The sequence below is a fragment of the Acanthopagrus latus genome, chromosome 23 (genome assembly GCF_904848185.1).
Source record: "Acanthopagrus latus isolate v.2019 chromosome 23, fAcaLat1.1, whole genome shotgun sequence".
Classification (NCBI taxonomy): Eukaryota; Metazoa; Chordata; class Actinopteri; order Spariformes; family Sparidae; genus Acanthopagrus; species Acanthopagrus latus.
The window spans coordinates 14,973,014-14,998,409 of record NC_051061.1 but is presented as its reverse complement, the minus strand read 5'-3'; the positions used below and the strand labels follow the sequence as shown (position 1 = coordinate 14,998,409).

The following is a 25,396-nucleotide window of genomic DNA, read 5'->3' as shown; positions in this document are numbered from 1 at the left end:
TCCACCTAATCCCTCAGACCTGAGGTAATGGACCGGCATGAAGCAGAGGAGTCCACAGGCCACATGCTAACAGCCTCGGAAGCACAGTTTACACTGGGAATGCAGAGCAAATTAAATAAGAAGGTGGTTGAATGCAAATGTCTGTATTTTATTTTATAGTAGATAATAGACACTTTGCTGCAGAGAGGTCAACTGAAGTTAGTGCGCTGACCAGCTTGCCCCGTCACATCCACATTAAACACTCCCATGTGCCAACACCAACACTCCTGGGGTCTGGACAACTAAATGCACGGCTAACTAAGCTAACTGGGCTAATGGGTGGCCAAGTCTTACGTCTTGTACCTTTAAATGATCATAAAAAGTAGCTTCTTCTTGAGAGAAGAGAGAATTTCCTCCCGTTCAGACTCATGTTTCAACCCTATCTGCAAGAAAGGTCTCCGGCGGGACACGAACATGGGCGCTGCGGCTTCAACCTCCACTTTCAAATTCATTTCAACACAAAGCATCTGGTGCATGAGCATTCAAACAATTCAGCCTCAGCCCCAACGAACCCGAACTGGAGATGTGAGGTGGAACAGTGAGAGCGCGTGAGGACACCGACTACAGGAGATGTTATGAATAAATAAATGTTTACATGCATCTTCGGCTCAGGGAAATGCATGCAAGAGGAGAAACCTCTCAGAAGGTTGTTGTAAGCGTGTTTTAAGTTCAGGCCTCTGAACAAACCCTTCATCCCCCATCGCAAACAAAAACCCAGATCAATATCTCTGTCCATCTGTCTGCTTCTCCCCTTTTATCACTTTGAGTTAGCTAAAGCTAATCAGATAGCTTTCAGCTTGTTGTCAAACTTAGCGGTGCATAGAAACAAGGGTGATGTAATGCTCCTCGTGTGTGCTCAGCTCCCGCTGTCTGTTTCGCAGTGCAGCTCACAAGCCTTCCATCTGAGTGCAGAACACAGCGTCCTTTAAACTTTCTCACCTCGGGTTTATATCCACAGCCTGGAAAACATCACACTCAATTCAGCTCACTTCAATAAACTGGCAGCAGCACTGAGGTATCCGCGCGCCGGATTGTTCACCTCTCCGCGCCCGTGATGATGAAGCTGTGGCTGACGCTCATTCACCGTGATGAAACCCTAAATGATTTGACCCCGACGGCAACCTTTTTCCTATGATTTACCTTTGCGGCCTGGAAGCGAGCTCACGGTATCAGCGCAAAATCTGCACAGTGAGCACAGTGGGACGGCGGCTGGGTGTCATAAATTCCCTCTTAAAACAGCTGCACATTGATCTCGAATGAACGTGCCGCGCTCTTATTTAAATCAACTGGCTCCCCGAACGCCGTTAATAACGGTGGGAACACTTGAGGACAGATCTGAGAGGGGGGAGGGGAGGGGGGCCTATAAAAGATCACAAATCAAAGGTAGTCGATGCAGCTGTTTCACCGGATTATAACGATTACTGTATGAGAAGTGAAACACACACCAAGACAGGAATGATAGAGAGAGCTACAAGAATCCAGCAGAAAAGAGACAGGGAGGGAGAGAACAAGATTAACCATTTACTGTGCGGTATTTATCTGTTATTGCCGATGTTATTGTACTACAGTGTGTCGGTTTTAACAATATCAAGGATGAAATGAAGCTAAATTGCCGTTCCGCTGTACAAATACGTTCATGCACCCCGTCAAAGTGTCCTTGAGCACGACGCTGAACCGTCCACACGCTCACACAGCGTAATCACTTTGAATAAGGTGTCAATTAAGATTTAATGTAAATGTAAATGGGGAAAAAGAGTCAAAGGAGTCAAAAACACTCAGAGAGCAGAGAGCATGCTGGGTAATCAGGTCAATCGGTATGTTGACATTGCTGCCAGACGTAACTTTTTTAAAAATACCTTGTAGAAAAGCACAAATCAAAGACATCTCTTGGATAAATTTGAATGAACGGAAATCCTCTTGAATCATCTGGTTTGAGCTACAGATCTTTAGTTCCACCGGTGAGAGCTGCTGTTCCTCCTGCGGCTGACGACGTTGCTCGACTCAAAACTATTCTGCAGGAAATCAGATTGTGTGAAAATGTGTGATCAGGGAGAGGAGCAAATCGATCTCTGTTTTCTTTTTGCACTGTACTAAAATATGCTGATATTTTTTGTACTGTACTAAAATATGCTGATATTTTTTGTGAAATCTAAGGAGAATCTGCCGCACAGACATCAAGACGTTGTGACAACTGTGTTCTGAGTGAAGGTCTGCGGAGCGGCTGACTCACCCTCCTGTTCGCAGGGTGATGGGGGTCCTGATCGCCCTCCCAGCCTGTTAAATGCACTTCAGCACTGCTCTCAGCAACACACACTCACTCACTCACAAACACACACACACACCCTCTCTAACCAAATATGCTGTGTGTTCAGCCACCCGCCTACTCTTCCCTTCGCCATCTCACACAGGCACATCACACTGGTTTGAAAACCAGCATATGCACACAGGTTTCTCTTCAGCTGGGGAGTATTTATCATGAAAATCTATCGTTCTGCTTTGTTCTGTGTGTTGTGTTGTTTTTTTGTGTTGATCACAAATGTACTGCGGACCTGTACTGTGATAACGTTGAATCACCAACATCAGGCTGATGTTGGTCCTTAATTACATAACCGTCATCAAGATTCACTTCTACTACAATGGATATGACGTTGCTCAGTGACGCTACTGCTACATCACTGCAACTGAATGAAATATTGTACTTTTTTACTTCACTATAAGGTTTTAGTTATCATTCACTTAACAGAGTAAGATTTTCATATGCAAAATATACTCAAAAAACAGTGCCCTACACTCTGCTGCGGCTCGGTTTTCCCCCACTGTTTGAAACACTTTGTTTAAGCTCCTGTCTCTTTAAGGCCTGCCTCCCAAATACCCAATCTCCTCTGATTGGTCGGCTCACACATGACTGAGCAAGTACAGCTAACAACAACAGAGCAGCTGTGCTAAATAAATTCCCATGTGCCAAACCAGCCGTGAACTTGTCACTATGTAATGTAGTGTGAGTCACAGAATTAAAGGCGGGACTACTGGTGAGGCGTTCCAGGTGCACTGCTTTCTGTGGGAGAAAGGAGCTTCTGTTGGTGTGGACTTTCAAGAATTTTTACATGCACAAGAGTAAAACACTGAAGGAAAGGAAAAAAATGAAAACGCATAATAGGTTTCCTGTAACGTCATGAATGCAGGGCTTTTAAAGCTTACTTGTAACAAAGTATTATTTTTTTGGAGTAAGCATCTAAATACTAAATACTGCACTAGTGACAACACTTAACAGAATGTGATGGGTCACAGAATATGGTGTAACACTGACAGCTAGTTGGAGATTTATCCTTCTTAAAGTAACAGAAAAAAAACAAACAACTCCAGTTCTTTCTTTAGAAGCAGAGTGGGGATTTCTGGCACAATCTCAACTACTCGGTCAAGAGTTTAGACGGTAGATAAATATTTAAGCGAGAGACCTGTTGTGAGCGTTCTCCCTCTGTAGTGACTTTGGTGAGGCACAGCCACACTTTTGAACTAAACGCTCCTCTGGTGACGTTCCCCATTTTACACACCTGGGGCAACATCATAAAACAAAGAAAGCGCTCATTGGAAGACGAATGAACTCACGCCCCCGAGTGCAGGATGAGTCATCAGCAATTTCTAGTGATATTCCAGGAAGTAACTATTAAAAATCACCATCTTTTGCCATCATTGTTGGGTTTACAACAGCAGTTTTGACTTAATGGGAACTTTAACTGTAAACAAACACGGCGGTGATATAGAGTAGAGTAGTACTCAGATACATTCACGTAATGTAATGTTCAGCCCGGCATCTGCCAACAGTGGAACCAGCAGAGTATCCGGTTATAGCTACAGAACATCCAGAGCCAAGTCATTCCACCTGATATACACCACTCAAAATTATGATGGTCTGTAGCTGCTGTTGATGTTGTCCAAACATTGATGTCACAGTTGGATAACACAGCTCTCTCTCATCTATTTAAAAGAATAAAAATGAACATACAGCAGCAAAAAAAAAGGTCCTCTCGTGTGTTTAGAAGAGAGCACAAGGACCAGGAAATGCTCTGGAGCTCATCCGAGCCTCAATCCATCCATCCAGCCTGGATGTTACAGCAAGAATCCTATTTCTCTGCGAGGGGGAGTGAGAGATACTTTTTACAGTTGGCTACATTTACAGTGATTATGATTCACTCCCATGTTCATATGTCAGTCTTTCTTTGCACTGAAAACAGGATGTTTTGTGTTCCATCTCTCGCTAATAACACATGGAGCGATAAGTCATCGTCATCCGGAAATGGCTCACCGCATCCTCGAAGTGTTGGGGCCAGCCGCTCGCTGCCAATTCCTCAAGAGATGGACGGACCGACAGGACGGCGTGATGACGACATGCAAGATTTTTTTTAAAGATCGAGAATGAGATCTCTGTCCTTTTATGGGCTCAAGGGTGGAAGTACACAAATCTGTTAGTCACAACAAGTTCACGAAGGCCTTCAGCGCCAAAACACTGAACAAAAATGAGCATTTCCTCAGTACTTACTGCAGTGTCCAAAGGTCCTCAGCTGACTGGCTGACAGACTGACCTGACTCCCGGTACGTTTGTGAGCAACTTAATTTGTGAGATTTAGAGGTGATGGGTAGCACATTGCCAGGCTAGCTGTTCCCCTCTGTTTCCAGCCATTATGCTAAGCTAAGCTAAGCTGACAACAAAGCGAACGATAATTCAGTGCTCTCCTCACTAAAGATCGCCTCGTAAAAGGTTTTCCATTGCGTCTCCTGCCTCTCTGCTTCAGGCCTGGTCCCTGACATCGCTCTCCTCCCAGCATATGATATTAATCTGTACACCCTCGCTCTCCTCTCTTTTCGTACAATGCCCTCATCTTCTTTTTTTTGTTTTTTTCTCCTCTGAAAAGCGTCTGATAAAAGATCACTCCCACCACCACTGCGCTTGTATTACTGTGTGTGTGTGTGTGTGTGTGTGTGTGTGTGTGTGTGAAAGAGGCCTTTCCTCAGGCAAACAAAGTACTTGTTGTTTTGAGTGGAGTGAGAACTGGCAGATGGGGAACATACTTCCTTTTTTTAACAAAGGCCTAGGTAGAGTTCTTCTTCTAGTTGTGGGAATTTTTAGACGGCTTTTTGTGCACCGAAACCTTGGGAAGCGTTTCATTTTTTTTCTTTTTTGCATTTGAGACCCAATCTACCAAATCTTCCCTTCTTCTTGGTAGAATTACATCAGCGCGCAGGCAAGAACATATCTTGACTGAAATAACCTGAAGTATCAAACAAATATGCAACAAACCATATGGGTCCCAGCATTGAAAGTTATAAACCTTGCTTGTTATTTAACTATTTCAGTTACCTAAAAGTGGATGTTGTTAGGATAATGTTCTCACACGAGTGCACTGTCTACAGTTTCAACCATATGTCCAACTTGAAAATATTTAAATGTTTAGACCTACTCACTACTTAGCTAGCTAACTGTTAGCTGACTGTTTATAGGCCTTCACTAGGCTACTTTCAGCTATTTTAACCATTCATCTTTTAGCTAACTATTTTCACTGTTTATATACAAGGCTACTTTTAGCTAACTTTTGATCCGCTAAGCCATCGTTTAGCTAACTCTTTTATCTGTGTCATTATGGCCTAGGCTACTTTTAGCTTAACTGTTCGCTCATAATGATATTTTTAGCTAATTTTTCTAATTGTTTTATAGGTTGGTTATTTTGACAGTTAAAATGCCACTGTTTACACTGGGCTAATTTTAACTATTTTAGCCATTTATCCATTACTTTTAGCTAACTATTCTAACTGTTGCTATTCTTATAGATTTCTTTTCTAGCTGTTTATACATTAAGATACTACTTTTTATCCACTCAGACTAGTTTTATCTGTTTTGACGACATTGAGTTTACCCTATCAACTGTGTCACTATAGCCTAGGCTGCTTTTAGCTATATATTTTACTGTTTATTCATTATTTTTAGCTAACTACTCAAGCTTATTGTCTATAATTTTAGCTTTTTATGCACTCTCAATCACCATTTAAATGAGTTTCTCCAACTCATCAGGGTTGATACTAATTTCATGAAAAAAAAAAAAAAATGCGCCAATAAATAGGTTTGCTATACGCAATTTTGACCACAAACGACGATTTTAGCGGTGCGTATGTGAGTCATGTATCTGCTCACGCTCCCGTAACCATTCAAACAGGGGTTTCACTCAGTTTAAACAATTCCATCAGCGTCCTCTTGTTCCTGAAAACTGCAGACCTCAGCAACACTTGAGCAGCTTCATAGATAAGGTTATTGGGGAGAGATAACAAAGTCTTAGCACAAAGACAAACGCGCTCAGAGCAGCATAAAAGCCAAACCCAGAGCAGCAATTTCCAATAAAGGTGAGGTGAGGTAAACGCTGTTGTGTTCGGGTGGTGATGAATAAGACGGCAGGGGTTAGGGCAGCTGGGGGGGGATAAGCCTGCGAGAGTGACTAATGCCGCTTTACTGTTAACACAATATCTCATGGCCACATTACAAATCTTGTGCCGTCTTGGATACTATTGGATGTCTCTCAAGTGCAAACATTACTCAGTTTACAAATTCCCATGATTCCTAGGGCTTCGGACAGGCTGATCAATATATGTGATCGTGAACCTCTCTCTCTCTCTCCAAGCCGAAGAGTCTGATGTCATCAAAACGTGCTCTGTCGACGGCGAAGCGGCGCGCCTGACTTTGTGGACTCATCTGAAGGGTATTTGAGCTTTTCCACCAAAGCCGAGCTCAATTTTAAAAGCAGAGATAACGGTTGTGAATCAGAAAAATGCGTGCTCACACTGTCAAAGTCACCTTTCCCCATCGCTGCCAATTACTGCGAGTTCTCTGAGGTGCAATACAGTAGCTCATCCCGGCATCACACATCAGCAGGAGAGACAAACTCCAGCACTGCGAGACAGCTGCTTCATGCCCGGGACTACAAATTGAATTGTCTGAGGCGGTGTAATATATCTGAACGCTAAAAATGCAGAGTTATTCACTTTTATTTTATGAAGTCCCAACCTCTTATTTCAAAATGTAACCAAATGCGCTGTCATAAAAACGGAAGGGCTTTCGGAAAAACAGAAATGAATAGCGACTGCTGAGGGATCTGCGCCGTGGCTGAGAAAGTCTTCTTTTACAGGTTGTCGTAAGAAAAGACGAGCCTTACTCCTCAAATCATCTCACGTGTCTTTTCTTCTGTGTTCACGCCAGAGCGACACTGTCCCACAGCAACATGTATCGTACAGTTTATAGAAGAAATGTGACTTTGAGGCGTCAAATTCATTCGTCCTCGGTGATACGTGCTTTGTGCCATTAGCAGGACTACCTCTGCTACTAAAGTAGGCGTGAGCGCAGCGATGGATATTTGATCGCTCACCTGGAGTAGTTGGGAGCAAACCTGGCTCGATCAACTTCATCGAGTTAATGATGTTTGATTTAGGGAAATACTACTCAAGAAATTGAAGACTGGTAACTCTCGGTATACACGAGAGTGGCAGAGGCGTTAGCACGGCACTCTGCAGCCTGATTGAGACGTCCTCGCGGATAATTATGAGACAAGTGCTTTATGATCTTATATCTGAAATATATGAAGAAGTGCAGTCCACTATGTTCTATTCTTGAGAAATAATGTGTTTAAGAGTGAATGTGAGGCGGTAAAATTATAAATGTTTTATGCCGGACTGGTGAATTTTAGATGGGTCTATTCTGTTACGTCGGCCATTATTTGCAAATTTCCATGCCATTAACTTCAAACTGCCCTCCGCTAACACTGCTTTCTCATGAAACTGATATTGTACAAAGTTTGTACGTGTATACGTACAAAAGTATTTGTACATCTTCAGCGTAAATATAATTGAGGTTCTCCTTTCCTTTCTCTCTTTAGTGCTATTTACATATATTTATATTTATTTTGTATCTTATAATTTTACAGTTAGTTTTATTCTATCTTAATTAAAATATTTGAGTATGTGTTTATGTATTTTCTATGCATGAAGCATGGAGTTACCTGCACTTCACTGTCCAATCCTCTATCCAAACCTTGAACCTTCGTTTTGCTGCAGCAGAGATTAAGGAATGAAAATGAACTTTTTTTATGTTCTTGACAGACATGCAACTTGATACAAACTAAAACAAATATTTTAAAAACTTATGGTAGAATTCTATACCTTAGACAAGAGAATGTACCCGGAATGATAACCTTCAGGTGTCACTCTACTGTTCACCTTGAAACCAGAGTACCGCCACAACGCTGCTCCGATGACCGACGTGAAAGTCACGCTGCACATCGCCGTGCTCGTGCTCTCCGCTCCTTAATCTTCATGTCAGCAATGCTACATTTTTATCGCTTGTCGAGTGCGCTTGGTCGACACGCAACCTTAAATGTGTTTTTCCCGAAAGTAAACTTTCACGTGGCAGTTCTCCTCCTGCAGCTCCAGCTGCCCCTTTAACGCCCTCCAAACTCCAGGGCTCGCCGCTGTGTTGCTTCAGCCTCAACACACCTATTGCACCTACTCGCTTCTTGCTGTCGAGGTGTGTGTGTGTGTGTGTGTGTGGTCCCAAACTCCCTAAATTCCAAACGTCTCGAGAAATCACTCCTAATACCTTCCTGTAGCTCTCTAAACGCACCCGCTCTCTGGCGCCCCCACTCCTCCTCCCCCACCACCACCTCCTCCTCCTCCTTTGGACTGCCCAAGGCAGAATGATTAATTTGTGGCTATTGATTTCTCCTCCTGAGCTGAAAGTATGTGAGAGGGGAGAGGGAGGGAGAGGGTTGAGGTAGCGTGAGAGAGGGTCAGAGAAGCAAAAGGGGGTGAGGAGGGAGAGACTTGGAGAGAGGAGAGAGGGGTGGTGGTGGGGGGGAGAGATACATCCAGTATTCAGTGTAGTGCTTCTCTGCAGTTCTTTTTTTCTAATCTTTAATGTAGGAAAAAAAAAAGCCAATGGTTGCAGTCTGGATGCGTCAAACCACCTCCCCTCTCTCTCTCTCCCCCTCTCTCCCTCTCTCTCTCGGTGGCGATTGGCAATTCACTGAGTGTCCACATGTCATCTCTTGCCCTGCTGCAGCGGCGAGCAGCGTGGCATGCTGGGAGGAGGAGGAGGAGGAGGAGGAGAAAAAAAAAGAAAAGGGGGGAGTTTAAGGGGACGGCGGCGAGGGAGGGCAGGCAAGATGGCTAGATGGATGGAGGCCTGTATTCATCCGTTTCCCCGTTTCATTACGTCTATGTAAATGCTGCTGCTGCTGCTGGGGGTGTATGTGGCCTGTATGTGAGAGTGTGTGCTCACAACACACCTCCCCACACACACACACACACACACACACACCTCCCCCCCTTCCTCTGATATAAGACAAACGTCCTCTTGAACACAGTTTTCCTCCCCGCCAATTCTTCACTGCCTCTTTTGATTCCTCCTCCCATCCTTCCCTGGGTCTTTCTCTTCAGTTAAAAACCCCTGTGTAGCTGCTAGAGAATTTTAACATTACGGCCTCTGGAATAAAAAAAAAAAGAAATAAATAAAAAAAAGGGGGGAAGCGAGGCCTGGTTAGAGGAGACGAGGAACCATGTGATCGCCACTTAATTCTATTGGGTTAATCGTTTTAATTACTGTCTCTGCGTACTACAAGCACATTTTTGAGAGATGACGTTCGGAAGAAGAGTGTGACCTACATTTTTTTCCCGCTTTGAGAATCGCACTCGCTTGCAAGAGAGCGAGCGAGACAGAGAGAGAGAGAAAGAGAGCTTGTCTGACTCCATTGCAGTTAATGAGCGAAAGTGAAACACGCACAACGATCAGCAAAATGTCCATTTTGTCGGGTGACCTCTCAAGGGCAACGCGCGCGGGAAGCGGTGAAATTAATAAATATGCAACGTGACGGGTGAATCGAAGTAAATGTAGTGGGGATGAGAAAAAAATCATTCCAGATGAAGAGGGTTGATCAACACGGTCCGTTTGCTGTTTGCTTTCGCTTCACTTTTCCATTTTAGAGTACCAACAGTTACCTTAGAGCCGACAATGTAAGTACAAGATAATGGCCAGTTCTTCTTCAACCGCGGACTGTGTGTGCTGAAAAAAAAAAAAATCTATTGAAAGGATCCATAGAGCGGCGCGCTCTGACAGCTACAGCGTTTCATCAAACCTGCACTGTACGATGAAAGCTGGAAAATCCGTGAAACACACGGACAGTCTGAGTCTGAGTGCTCGTCCGGCAACGTCTATCTCGGCAGAATTGCAAATTGACCAATTCCGGCTAAAATTAGAAAAAAAAAATGTGTTGGTATGAGAATAGCGTGCTCCGAAAGACGACACTGAGAAATAACATTGTGGAATGTTCAAATTGAGTGTGGGTTTGTGTTGATGCCTGTGGAAAAGTTGCCCTAAAACTCTGATTTGGGAACAGTAGATGATCCCTCCCCCATCCAACCCCACCCCACCCTGCATGAAAACCACAGGTGTCATTGTCCACTCACCTTGATGTTGATGGAAAGTCGGGTGTAGATTTGCAGTCCACAGAATATCTCTGTAGCTTCACAGCAGAACGGTGTCGCAGCGTTCTACTAAACAACCAAATTAGATGGGGACATGTTTTGAATACACAAAATGAAATGGCTCAGTGCAGCTCGTCCTGCTTGTCCCTGCAAGCCCTGAGATCCCAAGCTGATTCAATAAAAGACGTCATTCATACCCATCTTTAAACCAAACCCTGAGCTAAATGTGTTAGCTTGGATGCTGTCTGAATGGGTGTAAATCGCGTCTTTTCAAACCAATTTTCAGATTTTTTTTTCTTGTGTGTGTTTTGCTTTTGAGAATGCTGCAACACCATTTTTCCTTGAAGCTCCATAACCTTCGCTCGACTTTCCATCAGCATGGGGGTTGAATGGATGACGACTTTGTTTGTTTAGTTTTTCGGTCCTAAATGAAAACTGCATTTCATTCAGCCGAGCCACCTCCACCGCCCTGGTATTATTGTGCAAGGCGGCGTGACTAACATGGACACTTATCTGGAAAAACAGCTTATCATTAATGTATTAGTTGAACCTGAGTCGCTCTTGCTATGGCCACAAATACTGTTGGCGTTAACATGGAAATGGGTTGCGAGCGCTGCCAGGCCCACTGGGAATCAACACAAATCCGTGACCCTTTGGCTGCTTTAGCTCCACGTTTTTGATATTTGTTCATTATGTTTGCTAACAACAAACTGTATACAGAACAACAACCGTTAACATTTTGTTTAGATGTAACAGCCAGAAACGTGACGTCTGACTGCGGTTGAGGTAACACAAAATGAAGCCGATTGTAGTCACTAAAATAGGAGATGACTGGTAACAGGAAGCGACCAAAGGGCCAGGCAGTCTTCTCAGCAATTGGTAGAGACCAAACCTGAGCAAAAAGGTGAGGTGAATATTTGACTTGCAACACCGGGGTGCTCTGAAACAAGACTACAGACAGACATGCTTTCCAGGAGATGTTTAACTTATTCTTGCAGTCCTTGATATTGAAAACTGTAAAACTCTGACTGTGAATCGGTTTCGTATTCCTGTTTGCTTATTCTCCAATTTAATTGCTAATTTGAGGAAGTGCACACTGAACCTTTTTCAGGGAGATAATCTTGGCTGTTTTTAATAAACGCCAACTGTTAAACACTATTTTCTAAAACCAGTCGGCAGAATAACGAATGAAAGGGTTATGTTAGTGACTGTTGTATTAGATTTTGAAGGATCTCAAAGAGCGCCCAACCTCATACATATGTACGATCAGTCCCTGTTACTGCAGTAACATGTTAATCATTGTGAAGGACACAATGTCCACATGCCTGCAACATAGAACCTGCATATCACAGTCTGAGCTCATTTCAGCATAATCTAATCAGACTGCTCTGGTAATTCTCACCCTTCTGCTGTCTAATACTTAATTGGCGTGGCGCCAGCGAGGGCATAGACGATTAGATTTTGTTCGGTGATCAATGCAGACATGTGGATCGGGTGGGTAGAGGAGCTGTGGGCTCTTATATTCGGTTTATTTTCCCTCAGTTCCCAGACACGGGGCCCTGAATACTAGTCGTGTTCTGACTTTGTGGCTGAGCTGCCCCGGAGCGAGCGGTATGAGGAACACTGTGGGTAAATAAAAGATTCATTTTCACATCATGTTCATGCAGTCATCCTAAAGACCGGCACAGCGTAGGCCCTCACCGTGGTGATGTCACTGCATGACACATTAAACACACACACACACATAAAATGACACACTCACTGCTGAGAGGAAGGAAAAAAAACACACGTGCGCTCCACATCTGTGTGACATCTGCAGTCATTTCCAGGTGAAAAAATGTAATACGTGCGCATGTGTGTGTATGTGTGTGTGTGTGTGTGCGCGGCTCCTTATCACCCTGAGCTGCCTGTGTGCATGCTGCCATGATCATGAGAGACTCCCTGTCCTGGAAAGTGATCTGAGGGAGCAAAGGGAAGCCACGCTGCTCCTCATTAAAAATTCATCCTGTTCCTTACTGCTCACAGACACACACAGACATGAAGGTGAGCGCTCACTCACATCACACACATGCCTGTACGTACACACACACACACACACACACACACACACACACACACACACACACACACATAGGACAGAAGAGAGGGGGAGGAGAGAGGCAGCATGCTCTCCTGGAAATTACATCATCCGCCTCGGTGGACCTAGCAACACCTTATCCTCGCCTACATCAGGATGTAGCGATGATAACGGCTGGCCACTTCATTTTGACAAATTCCCTGATTCGCTCCGATCCGCAGATTAGCGCGGCATTGTCTTTTTATCCCGGCGAACAATCAGCAGCGTCGTCAGCAGCTTGGCCGACGCTTTGTCTAAACGTTAGAGTCGCAGTACGCACCTCCGCAGACATGAATAATCGAGTGTCAGCCTTTCCCAGACACCAGGTTTACATCATTTCCTGTAGGAGGCCTATTAAATCATCATCCTTCAGGTTAAATGCCCAACTCACTCCATCAAGCTGCTCCGGCTTAGACATGTGAGTGATAGAACAAACAGCGTCTGAATCAATTAAAGTTGGGTCACATTCAACAGTCGGTGAAACAAAAAAAAAAAAAAAAAAAAAATCACACTGTCTCACGGTCTGAACTGTCAAACTTGCAAAGACTCAACCAACCCGTCAGTGAACTCTTTACGCCGCTTTGAATCGAAGCGGTTTCGGTCGTTCTCATTTGACAGATACGATCTCATTACAACTGTTTGTTTTCCCAACAGCACCATTTGCTGTGACAGTGGGGTCTGCCAGGCCTGTCGACTGCAGTAAATAGTCACTCTGGAGTGCAGTAAACATGACCATCTGACAGGCAGATCCGACGTCCTCGGAGACAGACAGGGCGGCCGCAAAGGCCAGTTCGGGGCCTCGAGGGCTTCGCCATCAATATGGCTGCCGGAGGACGTGCTATGCCTCTGATGGCACCAAACCTACTTCAAAAACATTTTGTACAGACACATTTATCTTTCCTTCAGGAAGAACTTAACACATTGACGATCTGTTAGCTTCCAACTACCTGCATAGTTAATGACCTGCCCACTAGCCTCAGCTGTACTTTATGTTTGTAATAATCAGCAAATGCTAGCATGCTAACATACTAAACTAAGAAATGCTAGCATTTGGCTAAAAAAAACACCACTGTTACTGCCTCTCAGAGCTGCAGTCATGGCTACAGACTCTTTCTCTGGTTGGTTTTCTGAAAAAGGTGGTTATTGATTAAGTCTGGTGTGAGCATTTCCGTCGTTTTAGCTAACTCGGCCGTGAATGTGCAACGGTATAAACGCCAGACGGCGGCGAACAGGAGGATCCTGCGCCCTGCGTGTTCATGAGCAGACGGGACGGCCTCCTCACTCGCTAATGGAGAATCGAGAAAATAATCAACGGAATAATCAATAGTGATAAACGGGCCACAGGTGAGGGCAAGAAGAACACAACCTGCTACAAATCAAAATCAATCCCGCCAGCTCAACTGTCCGTCTGAAATTACAACGCCGTCTGGTGTCTTTGCATTGTAGCACTGGGGACAAATCAATCGAACTGGACGTCAAATACCAAAGACATCTGATGTCTAAATACACTTTAAGCACAGACACACACCCGCACCAGCCTGAGCCATCTGGACCGGATCACCTTCATCCTCTCAGACCGGCTGTTTAACGTTACTGTAGAAGAGCTTCATGCTCTCTGCCTCCATCCTCCTTTGCCCTCCATATCTGCCCCGTGTTCACGTCTCCATCTGTCATGCTCAGACTCTGCCCTGCCGGCGCTACCTCCAGCCGTCCTCCTCTGTCCTCCACCCGGCCCCGGGGCGGCGACCCACAGCTCAGCCACAGAAACCCCTCAGCACCCTCCCCTCCCCCTCCTTCCAAGCTCCCAAACCTGAGACTCTCGCTCTCCTACTAGGTGCTAAGAGGGCTTCGCAGAGACGGAAACATCCCTGTCATCTTTCCCCTGCTGTTTGTTGGTTTATTAGAAGACGTTCATTTCATTTCTTTCATGTTTTTCCAGTCATAATCACATGTTAAATGGTCACTTCAAAATGACATTTAATCTATCTTCATCTATTTCTCTGGCCTTTTTATTTTATGTTTAGTTTCACTATCAATTACTGCTATGATCTCTATGATGTCCAGTTGCAAAAAATTCCGATCTCATAGCTCAAGGTGACGTCCTCGGCTGTCGTCTTTTTTCTTACCAGAAGTCTAAACACCCCAAAATATTCAGCGTGATATCATGGAAGGCAGAGAAATCAAGAAAATATTCATATTTCAGAAGCAGAGAAAGAGTGAAATCTTGCTGTTCACTGAGAAGAAGTTGCAGGGAAATTTGATCAATCGATTCATCCACAACTAAAGCTTATGATGAGAAGTTAATTCATTTTCAGAGAAAGGACGTTTGAGAAGTGGAGCTGAAATAAAAGTCATCAAATAATAATATGTCACATATCAAAAAACCTAACAAATGCATGTCTTGACAGAAGCACAGTTCTTTACCGTCAACGTTTTACTTTAAAGTCCCTCTAGAGAAGAACTATTCCCAAACAAAGCTGCACCGGAATGTGAGATATTATATTTTTGTGACCCTTTAAGAAGACACATATTATGATTATAATTATAAGCATCATTATCAGCTGGCAGCCGTACATCCAGTTGGTGTAAAGCCACCAAACAGACCCTAACTCCACTCCTGTTCCTCCCCCGCCCCCTCCCGGAGATGATGCAGTGTGTTTGGGCTGCGTTCTGACACAAAGCAAATACGGCATAATAGATTGCAAATGAACTGCACCGCAGACACCGCCAATTAATCAAAAGGCAGATTGTCGTACTTTCTCTGTGCCATTGCAGGAAAAAAAAAAAGAAAGAAAGAAAGAAAAAAAAGGAGTGAATCGCACCTCCTTAAAATGAATGGATTGTATCTGCAGTTAATTATCATTTACTACAGGGTCTCTTTGGGATGTTTCCACAGCTTAAGGATACGGCCGCTGAAGTGGAACAGAAAAGGAGCTCTGCTGCGATGGAATCAGAGATTGGCCCGCTGGTAATTACACTTTCATTGTAAGAGGATCAATTCTACGTAATCAGAGTGCAATCTCGGTGAAAATCGAGTGGGTATTCAAACCACTTTAACGTGGAAACTTTACATTTTTCGGGGGAACAACGTTTGTTTAATAAACAGCGGCTGAGAGCAAATGTTTGTGGAGTCTGACTAGACTTCTGCTCTTGACCTCTGACCTCTGAACCACCCGCAGTGTGTTTGAGAGGCATGATCAACTAATGTAGTCCATCGTTCATTGATTGATCCTCAAGATTATTTTCCTCACTTAATAAATCAATCCATGATTGTGTCGATAAAATCAGTGAAAAAAAATGAACAGTGAAAAAATAAAAAGCATGATGTGTAAAAGCAGCAAATTTTCAAATATGAGGAGCAGAAATCAGAGAAAATTTGTCAATTTTTATGTCATAAATAACTTAATAAATTATCAAAATAGCTGCTAATTAATATTCTAATCTAATAATCAACTAAATGTTTCTGCTTTCTATATATTGAGATGTTATGTGCATGTATATGCACTGTATATAACAAATAAATGGATCTTGTTTATTGTAAATGTTGTGCCAGTCAGCAGATGAATTCAGCTGACAGTGCCATCACACACTTTCCAGTAGTGTTTCATTTGAATTTTACTCGCTGCAAAAACGTTTTAACCCACAAAATTGCAATAATTTACGCTCTTTGGTTGTGTGATGTTGATGATGTTAAAACTGTTATGTACTGTACCAATTTGAGAACTTTTGTATCCGATGTATGTACGACGTGATACAATACGGTACGATACGGTACGTTGCGGTACGTTTCAATGAGGTACGATACGAGATACTTCGTTGTCCCCATCGGGAAATATGTCTTGGACTCAAATGCTGTGCACATGTGGCTGAGAAGCTGATTAACTTAGCACAAAGACTGGAAACAGGGGGAAGCACCCATACTAGCTTCTGTCCATGCTGTAAGGGTAAGAGCATAGTAGTTGTACTATTCACGTATATCACCAGTCTTAAAACCAGTATTTGTTTTTTTACAAAAAAATTAAGAGTTTGTGTGTTTATTAGTGAGTTTTGGATACGCTGGTTGGGTGGACTTCTAAAAAAGCTAGTTGTTGCCATTCTTGATGCTAGGCTAAGATAAAAGCTTCAATTTAGCGTAGAAAGCGGTTTTGACACGTGTAGTTTGCTACTTGAATTTGTCACCTTTCAGGTGACAGATTTTTGGTTTGGCATTGTCCCATCCCAAACCCCTCTTTTTGATAGAAATATGTTCAAGTGGACATGGGAACGCTCGTGCCGCCACCAGGCAGCCAGCAGCAGCAGCAGCGCTCACCTATCATAGTCTGGTGCCACACAGTGTGCTTACACAGAGTCTGGCCCGGGGTATGTTTGATATTGATTTGTTCTGCGGTCATGTGGGATAAAGATAGACCCCACCCAACAGGACCGACTGCAGCTAAAAATAACACGTGTAAATCAAGGCGCACACACACACACTCACACAGACGCACCGTGATGCTGCTGCGCTGGGGGTCAGAGGGGATAATTATTATGTAGTAACTGAACCGCTGCTCCTCCTTTGACGCATGCCCCGTCTTTAATGCTCGTTCTTTTATTTATTTATTTCTTAATTTATAGGCGAAGCTGGGGGAGCAAGGGGGGCTGAGAGGCTGGGGTGGGGGGGCGTCCTCACGCCGAGTGGGTGACAACATTTATTGGCGAGTCCCACTGAAGTTTACAGCCTCTCTCCCATCGACCGTACCCATCTGAGCCATTAATCATACACTAAACCAATTACCACGCCATCACGCCCGTCTACTGTCCATCTCGGTCTCACAGACTCGGTCCGGACGGACGAACGCTGCCGCACAGAGCAACTATTAATAGACAAGAGGGGGGAATCGTAACGGTGCCTTTCCCTGCACTCTGAGTGTTTTCTTTAAATCTCCAAATAATTCAGTATAGAAGGGTTTTGTTGATGTATTTAACTGGATCGTGCCGTGGTGTGCGATGATCCATATGTTCAGAGATAATACTGACGATGGATGCATTCTGGCTGTCTTTCAAGGACATTTTAACGTAGTAGTTGCTTCCTCCTTTGAAATATTAAGATGGTTTAAGCTGTCAGAAGCAAAATGTTGTAAAAATAATCTCTTGAATCTGTGCCCCTTTGTCCATTTATAGATGTTCCTGGTGGAGCAGCCTGCCCGCCCGCCCGCTGTGCCCCGTTAATCACCGTGAGTGACAAGCGAATTTCAAATCCTTAATTACAAAAACCAGTTTGCCGGCTCCTTTCCGTGGATCTGACAAACCCTTGCACCTCTGTTCTCCACGTGCCTGCCCGCCAAACCTTTCCTCTGCGCTCCATAAGAGTTTAATGACATAACGGATCACAATGTGTGTTGTGTTGGGTTGTGTCAATAACACTGATGGCTACTGCACGTTGGTCTCATGACGTAGCTAACATTACTCGACAGCATTAGCACAACTGATGACGATGGCGGACCTGTTGACTGGTTAGAATGTATTATATCACACTGCAAATTACCAACAGGGTGCTGAGGCTCTTATATACATCTGCACTCTCTTCAAATCCACCGGACTTCCATGCTAGCATTTAACCGTACCGTACCTCCCCCTCCCCCACCAACTCTCAAGTAACCACATCTGGACAACGTGAAACCATAAACAAATCCTAGACCTAGCTAGAAACTAGTAAACTAGCTAACAAATTTGTCACTATATTCAAGAAGTTGTTGCAGTTTCTGTCAAAGCTATTTGGTCGATCTGCTGTCGCAAATGTTTTTAAAGCTTACACTTTCACACGAGCGGGCTGCTATTATCTCCTAGGCAGAAGTTTTGTGATGCAGATTTAAAATGGCTGCCCCTGAGGTCAGGTCGAGAATTAAAATTACACAAAATAACATGAAAAACAAATCGCTGTTTATGCAATTTTTATGACTACATCGTAACAGCACTGGTGTCAAACCTAAACAGACCCGAGGCTGCACTCAAACACAATCAATGAACTCTACAGTGATACCCGGGTACCACAGTCTGTTGATGCACATCGCTGTAACTGAAGAATTATAACAAACGGAGACCTCGACAGCAACACGACACACTGCTCTTAACGCCGTCTCCGGCCTCAGCCTAATCCGGTAACGTCTGGCCCCCTAATTTGGCTTTAGTAGGCAATAGAGCGGGCAAGGCGAAGACCAATAAAACAGTCGCGTTCGGCAGCGACTGTCTGCAGTCTCAGCGGAGCTTCGATGGAAGGCAGGCGAGGGCAAAATGAATCCCATCCATCGCCGGCTGCGGGGCAGAGTGACAGTGCAGCGCAGCAGAGCTCAGTCACTTTACACCAGCAGCTGAGAGGGAGATGGAGGAGGCGAGGCGAGGCGAGGCTTCTGCCTCAACAAGTGGCCGCGAGGCCCCTGAATGCAGTTTTTTTTTCCTCCATCCACGCCGCTCTCAACTTGTGACTAACTGTAATCCGGCCCATGCAGCTGGGTGTACAGTGGATCGGTGTCATAATACAGTGTAATGCCACTTTAGGGCCAGGACATTAGCCTGGGTGGGCATACTCCAGCTGGGTAATCCTTATCTGATTGGACTATGAGACTAATCCCGCTCTTCTTTGCTGCTCCGCTCTGATATCTGCTTTTATCTCAGGCCTGCCTCTCATTCCGCCTCTGTGCTGTACACACACACACAGACACACACACAAACATGTTGAAGTGCACAAAAGCACACACACACAACATACGCCCACGTGTGTTTTAAATGCATGTATGTACACTTCATTGATACGCCCACGTGCTCATGCATAAAATCATGAAGCAGTACGTGTGAACTGTGATCTGTAGTGATTGGCGGGAGCTGTGGGATGGCTTACTGAAGCCATTTTAGCTAAATTAAAAAAGATGGCAGAACGCTTTTGTGAATAATCTCCGGCATGTAAAGTGGCTGATGATGCAGGTGAAAAGCTGCTATTAGACGGCTAGCTAAGTTAACCATGAGGTAAGCAGCCTGGTCTGAGAGCTTGGGGGCTCCCATTGCTCTCACAGGAGCTACAGACCAGGACGGCTGGGCTAGAATGATAGCATGCCAACTTCAGTAGATCTCTTAAACATAATACATTCATGTCATAATATCAAAACCTGTATCACAATTCTTACTAATTGCAACTTTAAATCTACAATCACAAGGATAAAGAGGCCAAAAATCGTGTTGACATAGAGAATAAGAAAGAAATATATATATAATATGATATAATAAATATCAGATAAAGATGAGTTGAAAGTTGAAGTTTGTGCTTTATGCTAATTAGCCATTATGTTAGCATCCTAACAGGCTAAAATAAGATGATGAATATAGTAAACTTGCTTCCAAAACATCCGTATATTAGCACTGTGAGCATGTAAGCATGCTAGTGTTAGCATTTAGCTCAAAGCGCTGATGTACAAAACAGCTTCACAGAGCTGCTAGCATGGCTGTACACTTGCTTAAGCATGAATGCCAAAAGTAGCTCTGTGGCACGGACATGAAGGAAATCCCTGCAGTTTGTGATTTTCAAGAGAAAAGAGCAAGCACATCGAATTATGAGCCTTAACAGACACGTCTGTAGGTAATAAAAGACAAAACATCAGAGACCACGGTCTCTGTCCTTCATCACGGTGTCCACCATTTCTCTCCCACGCCTCCTCCCCGACTCTCCCTCTCTCTCTCCTCCTTGCCACTGTGGAGCCTGAGGGCGGCGCTGTAATGAAGATGAATGCCTCAGATTAGCTGCAAACGCAGAGCGCTTCACCTGGCTGGGAGCACAGGGGGGCACAGCGACTGCTCTTAAAGTCGTCCCAGATAGGACGGCAGTAGCGGCGGCCTCCAGGGCCCGATTCATCAGCGACACACGTTTACTGCGTGCACGGCTCATGCCTCGGCAGCTGAATCTCTCTCTGCGCCCACACTGTAGCCACATCTGTGTTTGCGGAAAACCCAATCACTGAAAGTTTAATACCGCCCCAAGAATGCAAGTCTGAATTGCATACCTAACATCTGCAATGGAGGAACACAAGGTGCAGGTTTTTCCTCTGAAGATTGAAATAGCAAGAGTTGCCTTCTGGCTTTTGGCAGTGGATAAAATCAAACAAAACCATTCACTGTGTCTTCATCAAAATCCTGCCTTCACTTGTACCAGTTTTTCTTGTGATCCAAGAAGCAAAACTGATGCAGAACTAATACAAAAATGAAATCCAATTGACATGTTGAGACATATTAATGTTATATTTTCAGATATTTATACGGGGATCAAGCTTTAGGACTATTAGAAAATAGTACAAACTGTCTATCACAACTTTACAGAGACCAAGGTGACATCTTGTTTTCTCTGACCAACAGTCCAAAAGCAAAAAAACGTTCATTTTACGATGATATTGAACAGAAAAAAGCTGAAAATCCTCCTTCTTGAGAAGCTGTAACCAGAAAAAAAGCTCTTATCTAATGTTCTGCTGATCGACTCGTCAATTATTAAACCCATCATTGCAGCTCTAATGTGATCGTCGAAATGACATAACTGGACCCTAACGCGCTGAATAGTTATGAAATCCGTCCTGTTCGTATTGGTTCCCCGTGTGAGCTCCAATAATAGTCATCTGAAACTATTCGACCCAATCAGATCTCAGGACAAGTGATCCCACCCCGGAGAGCAATACATCCCAAACTGCACCGCTTGACCTTTAATGCATCTTCAAAACTATTACACTTGGCTGGTGATCATTAAAGCAATAACACAGAGACACAATGTATATATCAGGCATATTACGACGGAGATGTTTTTGCCAGAGTCCTTTAAAATTATCTATGTGCCAATACAGAGTCTGATCCGATACTCATATTTACTCAGGCTAATTGCTGATTAAATATGTATCTGAATCATTGATGGAACAGCCGTAGAATTCTGAATGTTCCCTACCGTGTTATCCGGTCTTAGGGAGACCTAGAAAATAGTTGTATAAAGCCTTCTGTGGCTCCAACTGATAAGTGATGACAGTGGCATTGTGGGTAATGTAGGGAACCAAGGTTTTGAAAAGGAAGAAGAAGAAGAGCCTGGAATATAAAACTGCCCGTCACGAGTCCCACGGTGTCATCGGAGTGCGATGCTAAACCAGTGGACTGCTTTTTCAAATCTGATGCCCGCATTACCCAGAATGCAACTTATTCTTATTCCCTTGTCATTTGTGTTCGACAATCGGCTATTTGTCTTTGCTCACACCACCTTTAATCACAACTGAATCCAATTGCTTAGGGAGCGAAACACTATCTGCAGGTGGAACACACTTCAACTAAAAATGAGAGGATGCTACTCGAGTGTTTTGCGCTCTGCTCTTTGTTAATTAGCGTAGTCACGCACATTTTGCCAACCTAATTTCAGCCGATAAACATGCACTAGAATACGTCCGGTCGGCTTGGAAATCGGTGATACATTATGCAAGGTACTGTGCGTGTTTGACTTCATTTTGTCTGAAACCAAACCTACGTACGCTCCTCTGCCAGATACACAGCCTCTTTTTCTGCTTCCGGGAGTGAGGTTATTTTTTTTTTTCCTCCGCTGGTGTTTCTCTCACAAGCGGCGAGTGAAGCAGAGGTCAGGGTGCTGAAGGACCCAGTGTGGGTATTCCCATTTTGCCTTTTTTCACAGGTTCTCCTCTCCTGTAGCTGGTTATACAAACACAAACCGTCGCCCACCTGTGTCCACTCTGCGAGCAGGATGTGTGGGCCCAGCGCTGCCAAACACACAGTCTGTGTTCTCTGCCGCGATAAGGACGGAGCGACTGCTTCAACCGTTTGCAGCCTCAGTCGCTGCCTGATCACCGGCACCGACTTCATTTAGGAGGGAGCTGGGGGAAAGATGAATGCTAGTCGTCTTGGCACTTTGAATTAATTGCGCTGTGCTGCAAACTGAAGCCTAATTAACATCTGAAATGTTAAAATTGATATCACTCCTCCTGATTATCTGCACTGAAACAAGGCTGGCTTCGCCGGCGCGCTCATCTCTGCCTCTCTCCAGCTGCATCCGCTCTGTACTTTTCCTATTTTGTCAACGATTTTCAGTTTAAAAAAACAAAAAAAACACACAAACTACCTATAATTAAATGCACTCGCTTTTTAAGACCCAATTTCCTGCGCAGGAAGTCATTTGAATTAGAATTTAAATGAATCTGACCCTGGTAAGTAAATGCCCCCCCTTCTTTTCACTGCCTCGCCTCTTCTGGGCTGGGGATCATTCATGAATCACAAATGACAAATCTAGGTTTATTTCCTGCCATTTTGATCTCGGATTCAAAAGGGAGAGGCTTTTTCATTGTGCCCGTACAAAAGCAACATACACACACACACGCGCCAGGGCCAAGAGTGTGATGTCCTGATCTCGTCTTGACTCGGGTGCCGTTTTGTTTGCCAATTAAATAATGGCCTGGCAGGGATAAAGGCCAGTCACTGTCACAATTACACCCCAGCTGGGATTAATCCTATGTACATTAATGTCATCATTGGAAGAAGAGTTCATACACCGGAGCGCTGCATCAGCATTCGGCGTGATCTCTTGACTCTACCCCCGGATAGTTTTCTCTGAAACTCTTTGTGACGCCTTCACAAGCTCACAAAGACGCTCACATCTGGAGTCGTAAAAAAGTGACACCACAGTTTTCTGGTTCTGACACTCGAGCAGCTGGGGTGTAAACACTGTGATCAGCAGTCGAGGTGAATACTAAAACTTTTCTGATAGTTGTACCAGCGGGATATTCTAATTTTGGTACAACTTCTCCTCTCCGTATCTTTCTCTGCTTGGTAGGAACACTTTCCCCCTCGATCACAGAGCTCGCGATCGAGCAGGTTACGATTAAGGGGGGAGTTCAGTCTTGCTCAAGGTAACTTCGACACCTGGACGACCCGCTCCACCGGCTGACTCTGCGTCTGAACACAAAGAGCCGTTCAAGAACTTTCCTTGAACAAATCGAAGAATTGATCAAACAAATCTGTAAACAAGACTCCGAATCTGGCCGAGCGGTCGGTGCCAACTTCTCGGCGCTGGGCCGGCGGATATTGGCAAGGGCGCAGTGCAATAATCAAGAAGTATTGAGATTTGAAGTCCTCCTCAAAGGGGAGAGACTGTCCTTCCAAGAAAACGTCAGACTTTGACGCAAGAGGCCACTGTTTGGCTTCCCGTTTGTTGTTTTTGTGCCTAAACCTAATCAAACCATACACCTGCAGTATTTTTTTTAGCACTTGGGGGAAGTTGAAGCATGTCGTGAACACAAAACTGACACAGCATTACCTTTTAGGTTCACACGATGACTGTATGGGAGCTGATTTTGCATTCAGTGTATCTTTGTCTCCCTCCCTTTTAGCTCTTCTTTGGTCTATACCAACTGTTGAGGGAAATATTTGTCTATTTAGCCACTAAACGCTTCACTATTGTGATTGCACTGAAAGAAACACGTCATCACACATACTTTATCCATTAATTACATATGAAGTCCGGCTGCAGCCTGGCTCCACATGTGCACCACACTGCTTTGCCTAAATTGTCCTTATCCAAGGAGGTTTCTGAAGCGTGACTGGGGGAACAAAACTGTTGTTTTCCTGCGGTACAACGTGCCTGACATGCCATCTTTTCCCTTGCGCTCACACTGCTCTATCCATTATTTACATATAATGGCCGGTTGCACATGCAGCCTGGCTCCACATGTGGGCCATGCAGCTCGATCTGGGCCTTTCTGTTGCCGAGCAGTTCCAGTTGGTTTATTGGAGTTATTTAGTTTAAACAGCTGCCTGTTCTGGCTAAAAATGATGCCGCGAGAGCAATGATGTTGGACTGCTACAGGGAAGTTTTGGGCCAGACAGTAAAAAACGATGACTTTAAACTCACTTTGAAGCTCTGGAAATCTGAGGTGAGCTTCTATCAGTACGAGTGAACCTTTGTACAGAGTCAAATCATTTCATACATCGCCATTGTCTTTAAATTGGACTTCTTACTTCAAACCAGCCATTAATCTTTGAACAGAAGGTGCTCAGAGTCTAGCTGCTTATCACAGGAGACAGAGGAGCACGAAGTCAGACACCGCGGCCTTTCAGGGTCTCGCGGCTCAGACGATGAGCAGATTTGTAATGCTCGGCGCCCTCACAAGGTCACGGTGTCAGAGTCAGTGCCTGCGCTGGAACATGACAGGAAGCGCGCCGCCTCCATCTGACAGGGCAGACGCGGGAGGTTGTCTCGGAAAAAAAAAATCAGGGCTCGGGACGAGAGGCTGCTCGACATCTCAGAAAGCGCCGGACGCAGCCAGGTTATAGGTTAGACGCCGAGCCCCCGTCATCATCGAGGTGGTTGACAGAGGTTCATCTCTTCTGCTGCGAAGCTACTTTTAAGAATAAACACCCTGTCTGAACTGCCCACCCTGTGTCACATCCTCTTTACCTGGACAGAACCAATGCTGTGCCCCTTAATTAGGGTTAGACCATTGTATCGGTTTGCTGATAAACCGGACTGATGTGTGATGAAGGTTCCTTCCCAACTACAGCTCCTGAATGTTATTATTTCATTATTTAAACTCTAATGTCTGACTAGTGTTACAGAGTGGTGTGGGAGGCTTTTATGCAACAGCTTCAGGCTGCAACCAGAAACTGCTTTACCCTGCTGCCTGCAGGAGCTGAGCACCCTGAAGAACTACAGTATATTAGTCTGGATTAAAG

At 44.4% G+C, this 25,396-nt stretch overlaps 1 protein-coding gene across 2 annotated transcripts in view; it reads right to left on the bottom strand.

Annotated features, from left to right (window-relative positions):
- cacng2a (calcium channel, voltage-dependent, gamma subunit 2a) overlaps positions 1-25,396 on the bottom strand; it is a 65,754-nt gene that overhangs the window by 32,604 nt on the left and 7,754 nt on the right. The gene's annotated exons all lie outside the window — the stretch shown is intronic.